The following is a 17358-nucleotide window of genomic DNA, read 5'->3' as shown; positions in this document are numbered from 1 at the left end:
TAAAATTTTATTGATTATGAAATACAAGTTCTTGAAGTTTATTCAGAATGGAAAATGTTAATAAGTAATTGCAGGCCATAATTTATGTGTTTAATATAAAGGTGTCTGAATTTTGTGTGCATGAAAAAGTGTGAATTTATGTGCGGCTTTTACTCTGAGACGAGTTGTCACTTAAAGCGCAAAAAGTGCGCGTGTACAGTTCGCTGACCTGCGCGATGAATTTTATTTTTTGTGATTTTGACCCGAATGGAGACAAATCCAGTTTCATTTACACTTTACGTGAGATGGACACATCATGTTATTACAAAAGAGTCGTTTAGCCCATTAGGGAAAACTGAAACCCGCGCGCTCGGTTTGATATACGTTACACGCTAGTGCGTGATCCAGCTGCCGAGTGGATCGCGTGCAATATTTGCAAACGCACTTGGACTTAATGCACGAAGTTGAAAATTAATTTTGAGACAAGTGCTTATTTTGACAAAATGAACCGAAAGTTTATTCGAAATATCGAGGTTCAATTTTAATTGAGACACATATAATCTTGTTGATCATGTTGATTAGCAACACTGTAATGCAGATTAAATAATTAATTAGAACGATTTGCGACGTAATAAGTCCCATTACGCATACAAACTGTTACACGAAATTTGCTGACCGCATGAGATTATGAGAGTGCTTTTATTTCCAGAAATGCTAATAAACAGGCGGTTTAAAAAGTTAAAGTACTAACTGTTGTGTAACTTCATTGCTTGTCCCACGCCACTACTGAACGTGTTGCATCGTGTCTCTTCACAAGAGATCTCAAGAAGCCAGGATAAACAAGAAACAAGAAGAAGAATAAAGAAGAGGCATCGATATAGTCCTACCACACTCAAAGTATGGGAAGAAAAGAGCTTGTAATAGAAGAGATTTATTTCACGGTGTCGAAGATGAAGAAGTGTTCGTAGCCCTTAAGGCATGCATTTTAGAGCCCATGCATGTCTACTGTATTTTTTTTTTCGAATCGTTGTTCCTGTCATGTCCTTGAGTATTTACCATTCCTCCTGGGAAGTCCTGTATACTTAATATGCGCAATCACTGACCCCTCTGCTAGAAGTCGCCTATAGTAGAAGTAGCCGATCGTATTGATCGAAAAAAGCATAGGTCGTTCAGATATTTAACTGCAGACGTATCACACATAAGACAATTTGTTGTAGAATTTGAAACATAATTTACACTCGTCTATGGTGATTTCTTTCGAGACCGAAAAATCCTTCTTAAAAAATCAAGACATCTATTGTGTGGAACTTAACTTTCTCTGTTCGTCTACGTCGTTAAAGAGGCTGTAAGTAGTGGAGTCAAGAAATATTTGTTTGAAAATGAAACCGCTTTTTCTTGCTGTACTGTAATTTCTTTCTCGCAGAGGCGTTTCGCCTTTTTTTATCACTCTAAGGCATCTTCAGTGGGAGAGTTTGTTGGCAGCTGAGTTTCCTCTCGTTTGGTCTGGAGGTAGCTCTTCCACTTTATTTCCGAAACTATGCACATTTTTATACTCCGAACTTTTTCTTCACGCTGCTCATCATGTCTACCTTTATTTTTGAGGTGCGTTATTACTCTTTTGCCACTAGTTATAGACAGATGTGGGGCAAACTATGCTTTTAAAGACGTAAATGTTGTCAGTTTATTATATGTTTCCTCCTGTTTGGTTTGTTTATCTACATGTTACAATCTAGGGTGGCACAGTTGTCAAACAAATATCTATAACTAGTGGCAAAAGATAATAGTGCACGACAAAAATAAGGTGAAGAGTGTGAAGAAAAAGTTCGGAAAGGAAGCGGAAGTGCAACCTCCAGGCCAGATAAGAGGAAACGCAGATGCCAACAAACTTTCCCACTGAAGATGCCTTGCAGTAAAATATCAAATAAAAAAAGCCGAAACGCGTCTGGGAGAAATAAATTACAGTACAGCAAGAAAAGGCGGTTTTATTTACAAAACAAATATTTCTGTGCTTGCTGCGGAGGATGGCCACGCAAACAAACTTGTTAGTGGGGACAAGGTTGAAACTGTGTAGCTAGATTTACGTTAGGTCTTCTACAAAAGTTCTGCCCGTAGTCTACTACGCAAAATACATGATTATCCAAAGTCATAACAGGTATAGAATGGACTCAAGACTTCCTTGCAAACAGAACTCATTAAGTCTCGTTCAGCGTACTTCAAGGAAGTTTCATGGGACCATTGCTATTACTGTTCGTAACATTTATAAATCACGTGACAGACAACAGTTTTAGCTCTCTGAAGTCGTACGGTAAAGCGACGCAGCTGTTCAGCTGCAGGCCACGTTGTTTAGGAGACGCAACGAGACTTGCAGATAATCAGCATTTTGTACAAATACTGACAGTTGATTCTCAACATCACTAAATATAACGTAATGACTGTAACTAGTTGAAAAAATATATCATTCACTCAGTGGAATCGCTCATGGCCAACAAATATCTAGTAGTATCACTCAGAAGCGATAGATGGTGAAACTATCACATAAATTTGGGCGTAGCAAATGCAAATACGTATCACACTGTTTTCTATCGGCAGTATCATAAGACTCTAGTTCCCCTCCAAGAAGGAGACTACTTACAAAATCCCATTTCCCTAACGTCCTGAGATTTTTATCAAGATGTGTTAACGAAAGAGATACATTCAAAGAGAATCTGTGCGATGTGTCATGGATTTGCTTAGCCAACACAAGAGTGTGATAGAAATGATTAACAAATTACAATGATAGACGCTTTAAGAAGCATTTCTTGTACCCGAAATCAACGTTCCTATATAGGGAAAAAGATACATATCGCTTCAGTCTACTTACATATCACTGAGTAAAAGTGAAGAAATTCTGGCGTATGCAGAGAATTACGAACAACCTCCCGTGCGTACCCTTGACCAATTGCTAAACAGTGGCTTGTAGAGTACAAATGCAGATTTAAAAATCTGTAAAAGTAATCTTACTTACAGTAAGTGAATTTTTGCAAAGTCAAAGACTTTTGTTACCTTATACATATTTTACAAAATCGAACTAACATTCCGTCTCCGACGACCTTATTATCGTCAAACCTTTGAACATTACAAATACTAAGAAAGTGGAGCACTCACAAGTGAAGATATTATTCTTTCAATACTACTAAGCTGCAAACTTTATTTTAGTTTGCAGTCTCTTCCTTACAGTCCGCAAAGTATTACTCAAACGGACCGACTTTCTTCGCTGTAACAGTAAAGAAAATTTTCTCCCGCTGAAACTGAACGTAGTAAAAACACAGAGCAACAATAAGTGGCAGCGTATGCTATGGGGCTTTTGCTGCTGCTGCAAGCTTACCCTCAAATGACAGGAATGGAAATTTTACAGTATAATTATCTACTACTGTAACATTACAAAGGTTTTAAAAAAGAACCTGGGTAAAATGATAGCTTCGCAAAGCTTATCAGCCCCGAAAAAGTATTCGGCCGATGCCACAGAATCATACAATGTAAACGGATGCCTTGATTTTTACTTTTTAGAAATCGTAGTTCGTTAGACTGACTTATGTTTAAAATTACTATTAGATGAAAACCTCTTCAAATCGCCAAACGTTGGCATATTCGCCGGATTTTCTTTAGTTTCAATCATAACTCACCTTAAGGTCGACGTAATCGTAATTTTATAAATTTAGCATCAGAGGTCACTTTGTTGACATCAGAAATGTAAGCGAAATTGAGCGTCTATTGAGCATCATGACTTTACATATTATTTCTATTGTTGAAATTTATTAAAACATGATGCTCAGTGTAGTCAACTCCTGTATTTCACTTACATATCTGATGTTAACGAACTGACCTTCCCCGTTATATGTGTAAAATTATGACGGCCTTATGGTAAACCAGATTAGATTAGATTAGACGTAGTCCTCGTTCCAATTGCTCCATAGTGTGGAGACCCTATGGGATGGGGATCATGTCAGGAAACGTGATTACACAATAAATATTTACAAAATAAGAACGGATATGCTATTGTATGAGTACCTTCCATAGATCCCAAATTAAATTGCCCTTGTGGATGTGGAATCGGTCAAGGAAACAAAATCTTAAGAATATTTACATTTAAAAGGCTATAAAACTTGTAACCAAATGTTAAATCTTCAATATACTTAGGTGCATATGATAATTCTTTGGTTATTGTAGCCACTGTTCATTAAATAAAAAAATAAAATAAAAAACATTTTACAGCACTTATTTACAATGATTGCATTACTGCACAAAGTTTCTACAGAATTCAGATTGTACTCAGTACACACATTATGTGAGAATATTAATAATATACACACATTAATCGGTTCTGTTAAGAAATTTATTAATGGGGTAGAAGGAGTTGGCCACCAAGAAATCCTTTACACTCTTCTCAAACTGAACTTTTTTCCGTAAACTGACCTACTAGGATCACGTTAACAACTTCAGTTCCTCTTCTTCCTTTGTTGTTGTTTCCTATTCTTCCAGTATTCCCTCATTTTCTCTCAATGAAGGTCTTCCTTTCTTCTGCCCATGTTGTTCCTGATTTTTAATTTCTCCTGCTTTGAAAGCCTTCCAAATTTAGTATTTTATTTTTAAAACGGTTTCTTTCTGCTATTTATGATTCTTTGATGTTGTTTCTTTCTAGATCTTTCCTTATTTCTGTAGTCCATGCTATTGTCGATTTCTTCTTCCAGAAATATGGGAGTGTTTGTTTTTTTAGTCTATTTCCATCCATTCGGTAGAGGTATCCGAAAAAGGTTAATCTTCGTTTGGCCATTACTTCAGATATTTTCTCTACATCTTTGTAGATCTCCTCATTACTTCTTATTTTCCAATATCTGCAGTTTTTATTGCCTCCCTTACTTTTCTAATAATCCTTCTTTCCTGTACCTCTAGTCTGTCCATCTTATTGTTCATCGTTATGCATTCAGATCCGTATAAACATACTGGTCGTACCACTGTGGTGTAGTGTTTTAGTTTTGTTTTTCTAGATATGCATTTCTTGTTGTAAATATTTTTGGTCAAACCATATGCTCTTTCCATTTTGTTAATTCTTACGTCTATTGCAGATTTTTCTAGTCAATTCTGTTGTATAGTCGCTCCAAGATATTTAAATTTATTTATTAGCTGTATTTTACCTATTTGTGTTTCTATGAATTTTGGTGCATTTTGTACATTTTTCATGAATTTTGTTTTTGCAGCTGAAATTTTGAGACCAGTCCTGTTTGCTGTTTTTTCCAGAAGGTTTATCTGAATAACTGCTTCTGTCAGGTATTCTGAAAGTATTTCAAAATCATCCGCAAAAGCGAAGCAGTGTACCTCGATTCCATTCGTTTTCCTTCCCAGAGTTATTGGTTCAATTTTGTGATTTTTTAGCTCCGAATTCCAGATCCTTACAATTTTTTCTGGAACACAATTAAACAGTAAAGGTGATAAACCATCACCTTGTCTAACATCAGTTTTTATTTCAAATGGTTGAGATACTTCTCGCATAAATTTGACTTCAGATATTGTACCTGTTAGTGTTTGCTAATTTTGATTTAACACCCAATTCTCTAATGACCTTATCTATTGTTTCCTGTCTATACAATCAAATGCTTTCTTGAAATCAATAAATGACACTATTACTGGCTTGCTGAACTTTATTATTAGTTAAATTTTTATGGCTGCTGGCACGTTACTGAAAATGTGTATTGATGATTAATGGACACCATTCTGAACCAAAGTAAATGACTTTAAATCTTTGTGGAATGATGAAATGAAACTAGTTGTAAAGATGTATCAGCTTTGGTGTTCTGAAGATGTCACTCTTGAACCAGTTTACGACATATTTTCCAAAAATACAACTTTATCGTTGCCGCCTATAGCTTTTTTCTGATAGTGAAATTATCAGCAATTTCTTTTCATGAGCTTTTACTGCAGATTTAATGTCATCGTAGAAGAGAATAAACTGTTCTCATCGTTAACGAGGCATAAGCGCTCACAAACTGATCGACACGTGTCCAAACAAATTCGTGATAAGCCTTCATGTTAGAGCGGCAGTACTACAGATTATGAGTCCTGAGCGGAGGAAGAAGCAAAAGCAGAAGTCTGGCGTGTCCCATCTGAAAGGCGAGCAGTCCAATACCTTGTCTCAAAAGCTCGTAGTGGAAAAGCATTCTCGTGCAGCTGCACTCTGGTTAGGAATGCCGGACTAATCTGCCTCCACGCGTTGAATAAGCGAATGCTCCACCGCCAATTGAAAGGAGCTTAATTAAGAGGCGAGGACGGCGAGAGTGAGCGCCTAGATTTCCTTCATCGCCCGCGGCGACAGCGAATTCGTGCAGCAGACTGAAAGGAAACACGTGATCCAAACGAGCGGCGATGCTCTGAATAAGCAAGACAAGCTTCTAAGAATCGTACGTAAGGCCACCAGAGCTAGCGTAGAAAGAAAACACGTTCGAGAGAACATGGCATGAAAATGCAAAATTCAGTGGAAGTAAGGAGAAAGCGTTCATCACGGGAAAAAAGACAACAGGGATCCAAGTTTACTTAATCAGTGTGAGATCAATCAGAACAGAGAAAATGAGAGATGAAATAATGTTAAATAAAAAAATACGCAGCCGACAGTTCTTGGAAGGTCAAGCTAAATGTCCTGTTGATATTAAGGTTTCTGACAGTGACCGCAGTTGAGCATGAGCGTAATTAAATGTAACGTATTGCCTATAAATAAGAGGACAAATGTATTACTTTTCGATTACACTACTACTACTAAACTAAACTAAACTAAACTCCTTCAGAACAGGCCTTGGAAGGCCCAGCGGTGCCGACCAGCCGCCGTGTCATCCTCAGACCACAGGCGTAACCGGATAAGGAAATGGAGGGGCACGTGGTCAACACACCGCTTTCCCGACCGTACGCCAGTTTATGAGACCGGAGCCGCTACTTCTCAATCAAGTAGCTCCTCAGTTTGCCTCACAAGGGCTGAGCGCACCCCGCTTGCCAACAGCGCTCGGCAGACCGGATGGCCACCCATCCAAGTGCTAGCCCAGCCCGACAGCGCTTAACTTCGGTGATCTGACGGGAGCCGGTCTTACCACTGCGGCAAGGCTGTTGGCTTTTTCGATTACACTTCAAGTGATAAATTGCTGGAAAGAATAGTAATCGTAAAATACCTAGGACTAATCGTCCAGAGCGATCTAAAGTGGAATGTCTAGCTGGAGAAAAAGCAGACACTAGGCCAATTCATCCATGAAGAAAGTGGTTAAGGAGATACTTTTTAGAATTACTCTTGAGTATTAGCCATCAGTCTGGGTCTCTTATCAAGCAGAATTAATAAAAGAGACGGATGAGGTCCAACAAAGACGAGTGCGTTTCGTTACGGGGCTGTCTGATAAACGTGAGAGCGTAACCGCAGAGTTCATCGAACTCCGGTGGTAGACTACACGAGAGGCGTTGTACAGGACGGAGAAGTTTACTGCTGAAATTTCGAGAACGTTAATTCCAAGTCAAATTTCATAACAAGCAACTTTATAGATCATGGCGGAAGGTACAATACCGTTGTTCCTTCCAAGGACTGTTCAAGCGGAGTTTAGTTAAGTTTAGTAGTACTAGTGTAATGGAAAAGTAATACACCTGTCCTCTTATTTATGGGTAATATGTTACTTGTATTAACGCTCATGGTCAACTGCGATCCCTGTCAGAAACCTTATATACTTTTCTTTTCTATTCCATTCGTGGATTGCGCAAGGAAAAGTGTCTATCCACATGTCTCCGTTGGTCTCCTGATCTTTGTTTTCTTATATCCATCACCCGTAAGCGTGATATACTTTGATGGCAGTATAATATTCGCATAGTATTCTTCAAATACAGATTCTAGAAATTTATCCAGTACAGTTTCGTGAGATCTACGCCCTCTTTCTTTCAAGGATTCTCAATTGAGTTCCCCGAGCTTACATTTCCTTACGGGCTGACTACACTGACTTTCTACGGTCCTAGCAGAATCAGACAACATATTATTATATTATTTCCCCCTAAATGCGTCTCCCGAAATGATCAAGCCGGGAAAATTAGAGAAGGATTGTATACGGAGGTTTACCGACATTCGTTCTTGCCAAGCACTATTTGCAAATGGAACGGAAAAGCGGAGAAGACCCTCCGCTACACACCGTAAGGTGCCTGGCGGAGTACAGATGTAGATGAGGTTGTAAGAGACTGGGCACTTATCATACGCAAGGGTGGGGGAAGTATTCGACTTTGGCAACTGACGGGAACCATTCCAGAATTCATACTTAGTGAGGGTATAAAGCTATCTTCTTGTCGATTTCGAGTCTACCAACTTAGCGACGCCACTCGGCTGCGACGTAGCTCCTTGTTCGGCTCCACTTCCGCCCGTGCCGCGCGCCCCACCCGTCGTAACTCGGCGCAAACAGAGGGTCCTCGTGCGTCACGCACTGCGTACACAAGAGGTGCGTATGTGCCCAGCTCCTCTCCAGCTGCCGCTGCACTTTGCTCAAGTCGCTGGTAAATTCGCATTTTATACTGGGCTTACGCAGTACTTTATAAACGGAGCCTGGACACAAGATATTACGCCACTTCTTTTCACCTATTGCTTCTCGACTGACATTGATTCCATATTTCTGTACCTCCAGAAGGTTTTTTGGCGCCGTTCTTCGCAGACGCCTTCTAAACAAATTACGTTACTAAGCCGTATCGCCGCAGTTGTGCGACTGATTCGCTGTTTCGTGCCAGAGAGGTAACAGGACTTAGTAACTGAGGGAAAGTGACAGCTGACGTTCCCCAAATCCTCTGCTGTTCCTATCCTATGCACGGTACCCCAGGAGGAATGGTCAGTATTCACAGGCACGACAGGAACGATCATTCTAAGCAATAAAGTCAAGTAAACAAGGGCTCTGAAATGCGTACCTTACAAGCTGTGAGGACTTTTTCAGTAGGAGAGATGTGTTTCGCAGTAGTGAAGATGAACAAGTGTTCATAACTCTTAAGGTATGCACTTTAGATCGCAAGTTTATTGGTAATTTTTTCCATAATCCACCTTTCAAAATATGGAAAGCAAAGAGCTTTCAGTAGAAGAGATTTGTTTCACAGTATCGAAGGTGAAGACGTGCCCATAGCTCTTACGGTATGGATTTTAGGGCCTTTGTTTACTAGACTTTCGAATGATCTTTCATGCCATATCTCTGAATACTGAGCATTCCTCCGCGACATCCTGTATAAACGATTTAGGAGACAGAGTAATCCTCTTAGACTGTTTGCAGATGATTCTGTCGTTTAACATATACTACAATCATCAGAAGATCAAAACCAATCGCAAAATGATTCATATAACATCCCTGTATGAAAAGTGGCAGTTAATTCTAAACAATAAAAAGCATGAGGTCATCCACATGAATACTAAAAGGAATCCCTTAAACTTCGGTTACACGATAAATCACGCAAATTTAAAGGCTCTAAAACTAAATAAGAACAACTTAAATTGGAACGATCACATAGATAACGTTGTGTGGAAGGATAACAAAAGACTGTCTTTTATTGACAGCAAATTCAGAAGATGCAACAGTTCTACTGAAGAGACTGCCCACACCACGCTTGTCCGTCGTTTTCCGAAGTACTGTTGTGTTGTGTGGGATCGCTACGAGATAGGATTGAAGCTGGACATCGAAAAAGCTGAAAAAAGTTCAGCTCGTTGTATGTTTATGCGAAGAAGGAGAGAGTGTCACGGATATGATACACGTATTTGGTTGGCATTCATCAAAACAAATGCGTTTTTCGTTAAGGCGAGTTTTTGCACGAAATTTCGATCACCAACTTTCTCCTGCGAATGCGAACATTTTTTGTTGACTCCCACCTAAATAGGGAAAAATTATCGTCATAATAAGAACAATAAGAGCTTGCACGGAAAGATTTGAGTGTTCGTTTTTCTCGCGTGCTATTAGAGAATGGAAAAGTAAAGAAACTTTCTGAACGTGGTTGATAGAATCCTCTGCCATGCACTTAGGTGCAAATTGCAGCATAGTCATGTAGATGTACAAGCAGGTAAATAAAATGCAAAAAGAAGTCCATCTAGATACGAAAAAGTAAGTTATTTTTCACCAAGAGGGACGGTTTGAACGCTATAATGGTCTACTATGAGTAAGTCCGTGCTGTGTGAGAGGTGTGGGTGGATGTGTATATCCACATATATGTTAACTGATGATGAACGAAGTAGAGAGGATATAAAATGCAGATTGGCAGTAGCAAGAGAAGCGTTTCTGAATAAGACAAAGTTGTTAACATCGAATATTAATTTAATTGATAGCATTTCTTTTCTGAAAGTATTTTGTCTGGAACGTAACCATTTACAGAAGTGAAACGTGCACGATAAAAAGTTCAGGCAAGAAGAAAATGGAAGCTGTTAAAAATATCGTGCTACAGAAGAATGCTGAAGATTGGATGGACAGGTCGGGTAACTAATGGAGAGATACCGAATAGTGTTGTGAGAGGAAAGAAATTCATGGCATAATCTGGTTAAAAAAAGGGATCGGTTCGTAAGACACGTCCTGACGCAACAAGGAACCCTTCATTTGATAATGGAAGTAAGTGCGGAAGGTAATTATTACTTTGTAGTGAAAACACAATGTCACTACCTTTTTCCTCTGTGTGCATTATATACCATTGATAGTAACATTTATTTGTGTTGAAATCACTATTATCTCCCGATCCGCACGGAGTGCTGCCATACTGGCTTCAATGCGCAGTGTCTTCGAATGGATAGATACGCTGTTGACACCTGCAAGGTCTAGATATAGCGACACACCCTTCAGCCTGGTTTTCCGCACAGTCACAATTAAGCAGCCATCCAGTTTCCGTCGGTCCAGCAGCTGGATTAAGTGTCAGTCTTTCCTATTTCGTTTACAGTAACAGACGTCGCTTACGCAATTACCGAAAGCTACCACAAAGTTACCTGAAGGCTTTTCTGGGATAATCGATCGACTGACAGCTTTACTTTATGGTCTGACATGTATTAGTGTGCAAATGAAAATTTGTACGAAGACCAGGACAGGATTCTAGCCCAGTCTTCTGCTTACTAGGAAGATAGGAGATGTGCTAACCACTACGCCACCCTGACGCAGTCGCTTTGCACGAGTGGGCGGATTACCGTAGCACGCCTCCCTCCTCAATCCAAATTCCCATTCAAGTGTCAGCCTACTGGCATTCCCCATAAACCAAAACAGCATTGCGGAAGTTCTCCCAAGTGTATTGTAGCAGCGCTTTAGCATCGAAAGAAACGGGGAATTCGGCCTGAAACCCAGGCATAGGTGCTATAATCAAATGAAACTATACGGTTTCAGAAACCTTTTCAAGCAGGATCCTTCGTTTTGTTCGATGCTCAAGTGCTGTTCCAGTACAATTAGAGGGTCTGCAGTGCTGTTCGAGCTTAGGAGGAAAACCAGTGGCCTGAAGTAGGAGTGGGAATTTAGATTGAGGGGGTAACCTGCCAGGGAAGTACATACAGTTGTGCAAATCCACTGTACCACAGTGGCGTAGTGGTTAGCGCATCTGTCAAGACAGCAGGAGACCTGGGTTCGAATCCTGGCATTCGAACAAATTTTCATACGTCACTTCAGTCTACATATATCCTTCACAGATTATTGAGACTTGAAAAGGTCTCTGGAACCATATAGTTTCATTTGATTAATCTATCACGTTCCTCTCAAGTATGTTTACAATTGCTCAATGCTACACTTTTGTTGCGCGTTAGCGTGATTCAGTGTTACGGTAAATTATTGTATATTTAATAAATTCGCTATATGGCTGGACACTTTGTAAAATACGGCTTCATTTCACATCCCAATTCGGAGGAAATTTTCCGTAGAGGCTTTCTAAAAATTCTTTTCACCAATTACGACAAGAAGTTGTAGTCAGTCAAGAATGTGACAGGCTATCTTGTATTAAGTCACGATCGGCCTCCACTTTTCAAGCAGTAGAATCTGAGATACGACTTCAGTAGACGAAAGTGTATGCCTAATGCCAGTACTCCGGCGCCCCTAACGGGTTAAAATGGTTACCAAAAATTTTAATATCCGTCTAGACCTGCTGATGCGGATAAGACATTTACGGATGCTCAGATAATTTTCCTTACTCGACCAGATCTGTACCTATGGACTGTACATTTTCCTTTTCTCTTCTGTGACTAGTTCTCGTCGAGGTGCGGTATTGTTAATGGTGGAATCAGAGCTCAATTTCAACGTCTGTTTTTCCATGAAAAATGAGTAGCCAGTAGTGAAAGTCACATTAGATCCAGTAAAATTTCTGATGTCGAAAGTAGAAGGCAACCCAGGTCTTTGAATCCGCAGATTCACACCAATAGAACGACCAGGCCGCGGGAAACACGGGGAGGGACTCGCAGGAAGCACGCTCACATCATAACAGATTTTAACATCACAGGTACTTTCGTCATTTTAATGAAATATTTTTCTTGAAAAAAGCGAACATTAGGTAAATGCACTCATAGATGTATGCTTCTGTCGAACTACTTCCGCAGTCACCAGAAAACATTGTTTACATATCTGTTAACAGAAATAATACTAATTCAGATCCTCATCACCTCACTGCAACGTAGGTCAAATATGCATAATTTGAGTTAGGAAGTACTTTCATGAACGAATGTTATATTGTGAAACGCAGGTAATATGTTACAGTACTCATTTATTTCGTTACTCAGGCGTGAGACAGTTTTCTACATCTATATCTACATAGACAGCAAGCCACCGTACGGTGCGTGGCAGAGAGTACCCTGTACCAGCACTTGTCATTTCCCTTTCTGTTCCGCATGAAAATAGAGCGAAGGAAAATCGACTGTCTGCACGCCTCCGTATGAGCCCTAATTTCTCGTATATCTTCGTGGTCCTTATGCGGCAGCAGTATCATTCAGCAGTCAGCTTCAAATGCCGGTTCTCTAAATTTTCTCAATAGTGTTTCTCGAAAAGAAAGTCGCTTTCCCTCCAGGGATTCACATTTGAGTTCGGTTCCCGAATCGTCTCCGTTACACTTACGTGTTGTTCAAATCTACAGGTAACAAATTTAGCGGCCCACCTCTGAACAGCTTCAATGTCTTCCTTCAATCCGACCTGGTACGGATCCCAAACGCTCGAGCAGTACCCAAAATGGTTCAAATGGCTCTGAGCACTATGGGACTTAACATCTGTGGTCATCAGTCCCCTAGAACTTAGAACTACTTAAACCTTACTAACCTAAGGACATCACACACATCCATGCCCGAGGCAGGATTCGAACCTGCGACCGTAGCAGTCGCGCGGTTCCGGACTGAGCGCCTTAACCGCGAGACCACCGCGGCCGGCGAACAGTACTCAAGAATAAGTCGCGATAGCGTCCTATACGCGGTTTCCTTTGCAGGTGAAACACCCTTTCCCAAAATTCCCCCAACAAACCCAAGTCGACCATTTGCCTACCCTACCACAGTATTCGCACGCTCGTTCCACCTAATATCGCTTTCCAGGTTATGCCCAGATATTTAAATGACTTGACTGTGTCAAACTCGATGCTAGTAATACTGTATGCGAACCATACAGGTTTGTTCTTCCTACTCATCAACATTAACTTATATTTTTACACATTTAAGGCTAGCTGCTTTCCTCACACCAACTATAAATTTTTTCTAAGTCATCTTTGATCTTCCTACAGCCACTCAACTTCGACACCTTACCGAACACCCTGCCATCATCAGCAAACAACAGCAGACTGTTGCCTACCCTGGACGCCAAATCATTTATGTACACAGAGAACAACAGCGGTCCTGTCACACTTCCCTGGGGCAATGCTGGCGGTAACTTTGTCTCTGACGAACACTCGCCATCGAGGACAACACACTAGGTTCTATTATTTAAGAGGTCTTCGAGCCACTCACATATTTGTGAACTTATTCCGTATGTTCGTACCTTGGTTAACAGCCTGCAACGGGAAACCGTGTCAAACGCTTTCTGGAAATCTAGAAATATGAAATCTGGCTGTTGCCCTTCGTCCATAGTTTTCAGTATATCATGTGACAAAAGGGCAAGCTGAGCATCGCACCAGCGATGCTTTCTATAACCATGCTGATTCGTGGACATAAACTTCTTACCGAGCGAGGTGGCGCAGTGGTTAGACACTGGACTCGCATTCAGGAGGACGACGGTTCAATCCCGCGTCCGGCCATCCTTATTTAGGTTTTCCGTGATTTCCCTAAATCGCTCCAGGCAAATGCCGGGATGGTTCCTTTCAAAGGACACGGCCGACTTCCTTCCCCGTCCTTCCCTAACCCGATGAGACCGATGACCTCGCTGTCTGGTCTCCTTCCCCAGAACCAACCAGCCAACCATAAGCTTCTTAGTATCAAGAAAGTTTATTATATTAGAACTCAGAATATGTTCAAGTATTCTGCAGCAAACAGAAATTAGGGATATTGGTCTGTTATTTTCGAGTCCATTCTTGTACCTTACTTATATTCTGGAGTAACCTGAGCTTTTTTCCAGTCGCTTGGAGCTTTGTGCTGGGCGAGAGATTGACGATAAATGCAAGGTAGGTAAGGGGCCAATGCCTTTTGTAAAATCTAACTGGAGATCCATCCGGACCTGATGATTCATTTGTTTTCAAATCTTTCAGTTGTTTCTGTACGCCAGGTATGCTTATTTTTAGGTCGTCCATACGGGAGTCTGTCCGATAGTCAAATGACAGTATGTTTGTACGGTTCTCCTCTGTGAACGATATCTTGAACATGAAATTTAAAACTACGGCTCTCGTTTTGCTGTCTTCAACTACTACAGCAGAGTGGTCAACAAGGGGCTGAATGGAAGCCTTAGACTCACTTAGCGATTTTAAATACGACCAGAATTTTCTCGGGTTCTCTGCCAGATCTTTTGCTAAGGTGTGACGGTGCTAGTTGTTGTATGCTACGTGCATAGATCTTTACACAGATACTCTACTAACCTTCGCTTGTCGTCACTTGTGCGTTTCCTTTCGAACCTAGAATGCCACAGCTTCTGCTTTTCAGCATCCGCCGAATTTCGCTATTAAACCATGGTGGGTCTTTTCGATACTTTATCCACTTACTAGGCATGTAACTCTCCAGACCACGATTTACAATCTGCTTAAACTTTGACCACAGTTGCGCCACACCATCTTACTGGAACTAAGTGATGCCAATTCACTGTCTAAGTGAGATGTTAATAACTGCTAATCTGCTGCTGTATTAACATTGGTAGTCATAGTTGCTATAATGGCATCAAGATCGCTAATCTCCGTTTCTGCACTGACATTGTCGATAAGGTCCGGCCTCTTTGTGGCTACAAGATCTAAGACATTTCCACTGCGTGTGGACTGCGGAGCTACGTCCTCAAAACACTTTTCAGAAAAAATGTTCAAAAGTGTTTGCATGACTGTCTGTCCGTAACCCCCCTCCCAGCAATGAATCCATAGACATCCCTGTCTATACTCGGCAGGTTAAAATCGGCTTCAACTAGTATTGCATGATCTGAGTATTTACGCGCTATTGACCGTAGACTTTCTTTGAATGTCTCCAGAACTGTCACAACGGAATCAGGTGGCCGGTAAAAACATCCAACAATTAAGTTAGTTTCACCGACACCTGTTTTACGCGACCAGATGACTACACCGTCACACTCAACTTCGACCTCAACAGAGACAATACTTTTGTCAACTGCAGTGAACATTCCCCTCCTATGGCTCTAATCTGTCTTTCCGACATACGTTCGACGACTAACTAAATGTCAGAGCTTTCCACTTCGGGTTTCAGCCAGCTCTCAGTCCCAATAATAATTTGAGCGCGAGAACTTTGCTGGAGGGCAGTAAATTCTGGAACTTTATTACAAATGCTTCAACAGTTTACTGATAAAATTGTGACAGTAGAAGGGTCTTTATTCTGAAAGCCGTTTGACTTCCCTTGCTGTAAATCGACTGGCGAACGTTCAGTAGAGTACCTCAAACTACCGCCTAGCTCTCATGTGCACTCCCCAAGTACTCTGTTATCCGAGTAGCTGCTTCCTTTGTGTATTGCACCCCGGCCTATCAAGGAGAGTCCTACAAAACCCCACACGATAACGCAGGTCCAGAAATCTGCAGCCAAGATGGTGACAGAGTCGGCGAAGCCTTTGGTTGAGACCCTCGACTCGGCTCCAAACCAGAGGATACCGATCAACTCTGGGAACGATGCTGCAAATCTCGAGCTCTATTTGCATCCCGCGCGCGAGGCCAGCAGTCTTCACCACCACTACCAGCCGCCTGTACGAACTGAGGATCGCCTCAGAACCCATGCGACAGGCGTCGTTGGTGCCAACGTGGGCCACAACTTGAAGACGACTGCACCGTGCACGCTCGATAGCCACAGCCAAGGCGCCTCCACATCTCCGATGAGGCACCCCAGCAGACATACCGAATACAGATTGGCTTTCTTGCCAACCATTAACACTATCTGTCTAAGGAGCTCCAAAACGCGCCTAATGTTGGAGTTCCCAATAACCACTGAATCCCTTTCCCCGTACTGAAGGAGCGGCCGCTTATCCACTCACAGGGTGAATGGGCGAGGTCAGGCGGCTAGTCTCCACATTGGCCTTTCGCCTCGAGAGACACGAACGCGTTACTACCGGCCTCTCATCCTGCTGCGAGGGCGGATCCACTGCGTCGGGTGTTCTAAGAGGTGCCTCGGAAGCAGAGCCCGTGGGCAAAACAAGTGACACCTGAGGTGTCCCATGCGACGCCGCAGATTCTTCGCCACCCCTATACCCCGAGGTAGCAGCCCGAAGGTGACTGACCGTAGCCAACAGCAAGTTCAGCTGTTCGCGAACTGCGGTCAGCTCCTCCTGCGTCCGCACACATCCTACCCATCCTAGCAAGACTAACTGAAGAAGTGAACTATAGAAGCAGACGGTCCTAGATATGCGACTTGCTACCTTCCTGATGTGTCACCATTGGACAATGAAGCGTTTAAGAGCTACGTAGCTGGCTGTTCAGTGGGCATCTATTGTACTAAAGACTGAATGAATTTACACTTACAAAAACGCGAGATTAACCTTCTTAATCAGAGAAAGGCGCAAGAAATTTAATAATTATACCACGTGAAAACACAGGCAAGGATAAACACTTAATCTGCCGCTCTGTAGACGTACTCGTATTACAACCGAGAGCTGGAGCCGTTAACTCTAAAACCTTTGTTCTTCCGTAACTGTTTGGTGAAAAACTGAAGCAGATGTAACGCCCACTATGTCTGTGCTGCCCTTGAAATGGCGCTGAAGCCCCGAACCGTCTTGGACATAATAATAAAATAAAAATATTGTGACTGAAGAGGGAATAGTA

General features: G+C 41.6%; 1 pseudogene; it reads right to left on the bottom strand.

Annotated features, from left to right (window-relative positions):
- Positions 1-6991: 6991 nt before the first annotated feature.
- LOC126101032 (5S ribosomal RNA) lies at positions 6992-7109 on the bottom strand (annotated as a pseudogene).
- Positions 7110-17358: the final 10249 nt, after the last annotated feature.

This window comes from Schistocerca cancellata, chromosome 1, assembly GCF_023864275.1.
Source record: "Schistocerca cancellata isolate TAMUIC-IGC-003103 chromosome 1, iqSchCanc2.1, whole genome shotgun sequence".
In the NCBI taxonomy this organism is placed as follows: domain Eukaryota; kingdom Metazoa; phylum Arthropoda; class Insecta; order Orthoptera; family Acrididae; genus Schistocerca; species Schistocerca cancellata.
Note: the sequence above shows the minus strand (reverse complement) of the source record. Positions and strands in the feature narration are given on the sequence as shown.